The sequence below is a fragment of the Nannobrachium achirus genome (genome assembly GCF_963921795.1).
Source record: "Nannobrachium achirus genome assembly, chromosome: 21".
Classification (NCBI taxonomy): domain Eukaryota; kingdom Metazoa; phylum Chordata; class Actinopteri; order Myctophiformes; family Myctophidae; genus Nannobrachium; species Nannobrachium achirus.
In genome coordinates this window covers 46148482-46157036 of record NC_137828.1, presented here as the reverse complement: position 1 = coordinate 46157036, position 8555 = coordinate 46148482, and positions in this window count along the sequence as shown.

The following is an 8555-nucleotide window of genomic DNA, read 5'->3' as shown; positions in this document are numbered from 1 at the left end:
GGCAGTAGTGGGGGGCTTATTTATGTACACCTAACCCTAACTAACCTTTATGTGGGGAACATAAAGGTATATATGGGTGTTAGCCATAAAACAGTGTACAAATAGAACCAGATGGATCTGTTAGGGTCCATTTGTATAGATTTACAAACTTGTATGGGTCAATGTAGACACCTATAATATAACACAATCCACTTTGAGAATCACTGCCATAGGCAATGTTAATGTATGGCCAAACAAGATGTCGTTTCCAACGTGATTAGAAATGTTATATATGCTATATTACTTTGTTGTGGACTCCTAGACAGAAAAGAGATGGAGAGATACCGGTATGTTGATGAAAACAAGCCTAATACACATCCTAGTACTGTTACACACCAAATGAATATGTGTGTCACATTATGAGGAGTGCTTGAGGATCGAGATCTCAAGGCCATAGGTCATATTTGGAAGTGGAGCGCTGTGTGACAGCTACTGTAACTGTCACACACGGCTGTGTTTAAATATTAGCCTGATCTCCACTCTGAGAGTGGGCGGGGTCTCTGGTCTAGAAGCAGGCTATTTAAATATGGCCCTAGTTGCTGTCCTGATGTCTCAATCCTAGACAGTGTGTCCAGGAATTCAATTGACCAGTGTGGTTTGACTACTGGGATTCCTTGTCCTTCTTGTCTGCTCCTCCATAATGCTGTGGAGTTTGGGCCAAAGTTTTGGATAATCAATCACACAATTGCACACAATCACAAAACAGTACAGTTCAGTTAAAATACAAGTTCAACTAAAAGGATTTAAAACCAAGAAAGCGCAATGGCTTGTTTTCAGCGTCACTGGATTGTGTAGGCTACTGTAGCTCAGTGAGGTAGTAGATGTGTCAACTAAAACAAATATAATTTGAGCTATAAAGTATGTCATTACGTAGTATTATAAAGTCATGGGCTATTACAGTATGTATTTTGTCATTTCCAATATATCAGGGGTCTCTAATCTCCTAATCTATGGGAAAAGTAGGTGTTATAGATTTGGGTGGTGTTATAGAGGTGTTATAGAGGTTATCACCCTATTGACTAGACCAGTGGTTTTCTGATTTTATGAGACCAAGACACACATGTACAGTATTCCTAGTTGCAGCACAACACTTGTTACATAAAATAACAAAAAATAATATAAGGCATTGCGGTGATGGAAATGTTGAAACAACAAATAACATAATATCTATACTATAATTATCCGAATGTCTGTCTGAGTGAGTGAGTGTCTGTCTGTCTGTCTGAGTGTCTGTCACAGCGTTTCTCCTCAGTGGCTGGAGCAATTGATCTGAAATCGCATCACCATTAGCAAATGAACACACCTGACATAACTGTGAAGCCCGTTTGTCACTTTCACAAATCATATGCTCTATATTAGCATTTTTATGGTGTAGCTACCAGTAAGACTCGCTTATCGGGAGATAAGCGACCGTCAGGTCACAGCGTGACCGTCAGGACCTGACGGTGATGTCAGCCAGTTGTTGTGACATCACTTCCTGTACAGGGCGGCTACACGAAATGTGGATAACACTATATATGGAGTGTGACGATTCAAGGCATCTCGGTTAAGTTCTTACCGGACACCACTGCATCGGTTATCTCCATATATGGAGGGATGTGTTGGTTATCTCCATATCTGGAGATTCAACCTTCAACGATTTTGACATCTTGTTACTAATCTGTCGGTAGATAATGCCGGTCTTATATCACAGCCTCCACCTCTCACGTCATACGGGCAGCCATAGTTACACCTGGAATGTTGAATATCCATATATGGAGATAAGCTACACATCACACAAAGTCTGACCTCACCAGCCCATACTTGGGCATGGACGACTTATATCTCCATATACGGAGATGGCCATATATGGAGATACGATGACATCACAGAGTCCACAGCTGATGATGTGGCATGATGTCATACAATACACAAACACGCCCTATATAAAGGGGCAATTCTCAGCAGGGAAGAGAGCATTCCCCACTAGCTGAGTATCTTATCACATCTTGGATGTGATGATAAGCTATAAGCTTAGTTGATCCTGGCGATAAGGTCTGAGTCGAGGAATGCTCTCTTCCCTGGTGAGAATTGCCCCTTTATATAGGGCTTGTTTTTGTATTGTATGACATTGTATGACATCACGCCACATCATCAGCTGTGGACGCTGTGATGTCAGAGTGATATCAGCTGTGGACTCTGTGATGTCAGAGTGATGTCAGCAGTGTGATGTCATACTGATGCGGAGATATGAGCAGGGCAAAAGTGTGACGTCACACGTGTCACGTCACACGTGTGACTCAGGGACGGACTCAGGGACGGACGGACGGACGGACGGCCGGTGGAGGTTTCATACAGAACTATATATTCTGCATCTAGCATGAGGCATATCTATTCTGCATCTAGCATGGGGCAACATGTTTAACCAGCTGTGTGTGTGTGTGTGTGTGTGTGTGTGTGTGTGTGTGTGTGTGTGTGTGTGTGTAGGCGGGGGGGGGGGGGGGGGGGGGGGGGGGGGGTTACAGATGTTGTCCAAAAATCCTGCAGATCGGTACACAGTATCTCTGTAGCCATTAAACGAAACGGGTATTTCTTACATTGATGCTCCTACATATTATCATGCAAGCACCAGTTAAAGTTACTTTCCATCCATCATATAGGCCTACTGTGTGCACAGTGCACACCCCATAACCCACACACTGCACATAATTTCGGAGCTCATCTTTGAACGGGTAAGGACTAGTTCACAATGGTTTATAGAAATACCCAACACATTTGCATTCTCATTGATCATAGTATTATAACCATACAGCTATAAATCAATCCATTATACGGTTTAAGCAGAACATTTTGTTCTAGCATAATTTTTCCGCTTTTTATTTTAGCATTTAAGTGCACTTCATATAGCAAATTAGTGATTATTAAACATGGCATGATTATTGTTATTAAGTATAACTATTATTTATAAGTTCTTATAGTTATAATTAACTATACTTAGTCCTATAAGAAGATTATTTGTTGTTGACTGAAAGTGACAAATATGAACTCTACTTATTTTATGTCGTGATTGGTCACCCTAATATAATGTGCAGTTTCATAAAGACGTTCCCCTGTGCACAGCGGAGATTAGGCCTACATGCACACTTCTCCAGCTTCCAGGTATGAACTACAAACTGCGATGTTTCTCTGGAGCTGGGCAACCAAATGGACCCTTATGTAACTCAATGTGTACACATGGAAACAACATTGATTTTATAAAAATATAAATTGGGGTCTCAGAGAAAGAAATAGCCTAATCCATAGCCTAATGCATGTCAAACAGGGGGTCCTTCACATTACAATGGAAGGGAATCACTGCTAAAGCCATACAAATATTATCTTATGGGGGTCCCTGGGATAGCTTTTCAAATGAGGGTCTGTGGGCTTGTCAAGTTGTAGGTCCTTGACATGAAAACGTTTGAGAACCAGGAGAGAAGGAGAGAGAGAGAATCTTTTCGCTATATTCCACCAATCTGTAAGGCCATAGATATGTTTACATTAATGTTATTCAATATACATTTTAGCACAAAATACTGGCTATTCAAACCAGGTCCAGTTTTCATTATGTTATTGCATTTTCTGTGAATTAATAATTCTACACAGTTTGCATTTGCTGTGAATTATTTTCTGCACAATCTACAGTTTAACCCAGTGATTATCTGCTGGACCCCCAATTTGATAGAAATTAGCCTAGCTGCCTAATGCCTATAGGGCATTATTTGATATGATTTTAATCTTTGGGACACCAATCTACATGGTCAAAAGCCAGTGTTAATTTAATTGAGTGTGAAAATGTAGGCCTATACCAAATGTTCATATGCATGCATGCTTAAATTGGCACCTTGGCACAGACAGTAGGCTACACATACTGTATGCTCTTGGACTGTATTTTATTCATAATAATGCCACTTAATAGAAATGGCCAACCTTCTGTAGATGTGTCAATATCAATGTATTGTTATTTTGTTGGCTCATATTTTTTTTAGGCCCATTGTATTTACACAACATCAACCTGTGTATAGATAGGCTACCTTTATTATTCCAAGGGGGAAAATCAGTCTATAGGCCTAATACTGAATAATAAGGGATATAAAACCCTCCCCCCCCTCCTTTTTTTGTCATATAGTAGCCTACAGCCTATTAAAAGTAGTCGAACCTCTATTACTTATTCTGTAATTAGATTTGAATAAGCCATAACTTGACATGACTTGACGCACTGTGACGCGGTGTACACTTATGCACTTGTTGCTCAGCAGTGCTCAAATTGCACTCAGAAGGTTGGAGTGTTTGCTCAGACCAATGAAAAATTAGAGGGAACATTGGTCGTGACTCACAAGGAAAAACTGAGAATTGCATTATTAGGACATATTGAATATAAGTAATATACTTGACATTTAACCACTTAAACCCTAGTTGAACATCTTCCCCAAATAATTTTCTTCTTCTGAAGATGATACACCAGCCAGGATCACATCACATTCCAAGGTTTATTACACACATAGAGAATATATAATACAATATTGCACAGTGGTCACAGAACGTGACCATGAGATAAGACAACAGGTGGCCAGGAACAACATGCATCTTGTATTATTGAGCACAGAAGTCAATCTCTGATAGGTGTTGTCATGTCATAGGTATCAAATATGCAGTATGTGCCCCGTACTGGTTCAATCAGACAAGATCATAATTCAGAAGAACTGCCAAAACTATGTCTTATGATTGCATTAGAAATGGGATTAGAATGTATATATAGAGAGAGAGTATAGAGTATGAGCACCTCCTTGTGGCTGGTGTCAGCTGTTTTGGGGATGAGAGTAAAAACATCAATGGCAGGTAACACTCTTCTGTGCTTATACATCACTGAACTAGCTGGCACGATATTATGGACTGCGTCAGACAATACACTGTATACTGTAGTATACGGTCATGGCAAGCTATGTACAGAATGCATGACACCCATGTGTAGTAGATTTTAGATGGTGCTGTGAATCTTGATGTTTTAAACAAAATGGGTTGTGAGTGTGGGTAGACAGGTTGCATTTGGTGGGTACTGGGTAATACCTGCAGTCTTGCTCTGATGGTAAATTTCAATACATCCTCACCAATAACAGTGTTCTTAAGGACCAAGTGTAAGACTGAATGGTCTGCAAATGTTATGCAAGCTAGTTTCCCCTGCATTCTAAGTCCACACCAGTCCTGTCTGACCTCAGCCTGCCTTACATAAGCAGGACCCTCCTTGCAGTCTGCTGGTTTCTCCCTGTAGTGTGGTGAAGGTGGCCTCCCCAGCTACACACAGGGGTCTGTGACAGGACTTCAGTCTGTGTGTTAGATGTTGTCCATTTCAGCTGGACTCTGGACCAGTTGGAAAGGTCAGTGAGGTCTGGCCAATCAGACCAGAACCTGAAGCCCTTGTCCTGTGAGTCCAGTTTCCTGTAGGCTTTCCTCCTGAAGCCAAGAAAGTTGTTCTGGTCTGCGGTGACCAGGTTAACTTTCCTCCTCCGTGGATCCAGCAGAAGAGAAGAAGCCCTGGCCCGTCATCATTGTTCAGCATGTGGAGCAAGTGGACTGGTCTGGTGGCTGTGTAGGTCCATTCCACATTGGGGAACGCCATCCAGGAGGGGTGACAGGTCGACCAGGTGGAAACGGTGGAACCTTCATGTGAACACTGTTGAACTTGAGGTTATAGACAGACAGACAGACAGACAGACAGACAGACAGACAGACAGACAGACAGACAGACACACACACTTTAGTGAAAACAGGCTCACATTGTCAAGACACAGTACCTTCTGAAGAAGAATGCAAAGTCGAAACCAGAAATAAATACCTGCAGTTGTTTAGCACCTGCCATTCGACTGGATGGGCCTGTTAATGTTTCTACAGTACATTTTCTTGAAACTGAACCTCTTGTTCTCTTTGCTCATTCTCTGATCCATTCTTCAATCCCCAAATGTCATGTTGCAATTTGCTTATCTTATTTTGTGGTGTAATTACAGTGCTATCTGGGTGAGATCATTATGGATATAATTAATCTGGCATGATAATTAAATGGGGTTGTATCACAGTTGTAATCTCAACACAGTGTCTTTAAACTAGTTTATTTAACTGGTTTACACCATTACACACATCTCACAAGATTGTTACATGAATCAAGTGTAGTGACTAATAGAACATGATATATGGGACTATCAAAACGTTGCATTGTGAAGTTACATGGCTCAACAGATTATGCAAATAGTCCCTAGAAAAGGGTCAAATTCACATCCGATCCAACCACACCTTTTTCTCAATCCAAATGGGCAGAAAAAGTCTCATCACACTGCTGGTCATTAATCTACAACTGATTATGAGCCAGGGACCACCACCACATAAGAATCAACCTGGGGACCACTGTTGTTGTGTTGGGTTATGAGACGATATTGGTAGCATAGGAGAAATACCAGGATGAATGCAGATGTTCAACAATAAGTTAACTAAAGATCTAAGGGTCCATTTGTTTACCATCTCTCCATTTAGCTGGGGACCACCTGGCACCCTTCCAGGGACCACCAGTGGTCCACGGACCACCTGTTGAAACCCCTGATCAACTACAACATCCATGAGTTTAAACATGGCATCGTGGTGATGTAAATGTTGATTAATAAAGTACAATGTCTCAAGTACAAGCTTATTAGCATAGACGGAAGCTAACATGCTAACGGAGGCTACACCCATAAAGTTAGGCTACACCCCTTATATATAATACTCTATGGGCTTATTTCTTCCATCAGGTGAACTAATATAACTTGGCAGAAACGTGCACATTAAACACGCAAAGGTTATAAGTGCTATTAGAAACGATTTATGGACAGCTTACCTCCCCGCTGCTGTGTGCAGAGTCTGCAGACTGGGGTTCGTGCTCTTGTAGAGTACTGTTATTTTGAAGACGTTCTCTCTCTATAGTCTTGTGGGGCCGTTTCCATGGTTTCATGGTGACGTAAGGCGGAAGAGAAACGAAGGGGGCGGGGCTTCGGCTCTGGGTATCTGGTAACCTCGCCTCACCAGGCTTTCCTGAGATCTGGTATGCGAAATGTGGAATGTGAAATTCACATACCACATTTCACATTGTGAAAGGCGCTGTACTGTGTGTGTCAGGGATCGGAGAGCCTTTTGAATGTTGAAGTCCGTTAGGTTTCTGGTTTGACACAACGTACACTGATCTACCTGCCCCTTCCTTGTATATATTGTATATACTGTACTTACTGATTGTATATACCTACTGTTTTCTTTTTTTCTTTACATATCTACTGCATAGTACTGTGTTCTATTTGTCTGTCATTCAATGTTATATGAGATACTTTAATGGTTTCCTGTTGAAATAAGCTTAGTCTTTTCATGGATCTCCTTTTAGTAGACCTTGTACCAGTGAACTGTACCGTCATGAATCTGTACATTTTCCTATGCAAACTTCTAATAAAGCCTTCAATCAATCAATCAAAACGTTGGTTGGCAAAGTTGGCACAAGATTGATTCCAGATCCTTCTCACCGGCAGTGACGTGTTTTACGTGCAGCTTGGCGCGCCGACGCACAACGTGAGCCACAGATGTGTTACTAAATCCGACCAGTTGTTGAGCTCAGCACGTTGACATTGGGCAGCGAGCAGCAAGAAAGCCTGGTAAACAAAACACAACAGCAGGATTCTTTTCACTCCATAAAACAGGTCAGTCCGTGTGTTCTGCGTGTCCTCGTTGTCACAACTACACGTTTATGTGACCAAAGAACGACGCCCTTGTCGCTCTGTGTCGCTGGTGAAGACCTTGTCCTTGTATGGCTAAAACTCAAGGTGTCGCCCAGGCTAAAAGGACAGATCTATAAGCTAACAACTGTGTTTAGCTTCTTGTACATATTGTATTATTGTCATAGCTAGACCATCGTACAGAACCATGGCAGGATAGTATAGTTGTTTTCACTGTTTTATTGATGATAAACTGTAAGCTGTTCATTAGCCACAACACTTAGCTATCTGTCATACTTGCTAGTTTTTCATTGAATTTTAGCTCTGGTCCGTAACATTAGAAAGAGTTCTCTAATCTTCTAATCTCGAACGCTATGGACCAGAGCGAATTATATTCCAATTTACTGTTGTATATACTTATACTCCTTGTCTTGACTCGTTCAGTGAATATGAATAGGACAGGACAGAACTAAGAGTCGGCTCCCAGTGCACAGCACACATTACACATTACTCACAAATTGCAGCTATTATGTTGAATCTAGAGTTGCCACATTGGCAGCCCATTCATCTTGGCAGCCCATTCATCTTAACAGAAAAGTGCTATGTGATTGTATTAAACAACGTTAAACTCACCAACATTGAAGCTGTACGGAAAGCTTGAATAGACCGTTTGTCAGCCTTCTGATTGGTCCCTGAGACTCCCTGACTGGCCAACCAGAAAAAAACATTCACTTTTTGCTATCGGGGGTGGAGTTTGTGCAGTGGAGAATGTTGCTTCAG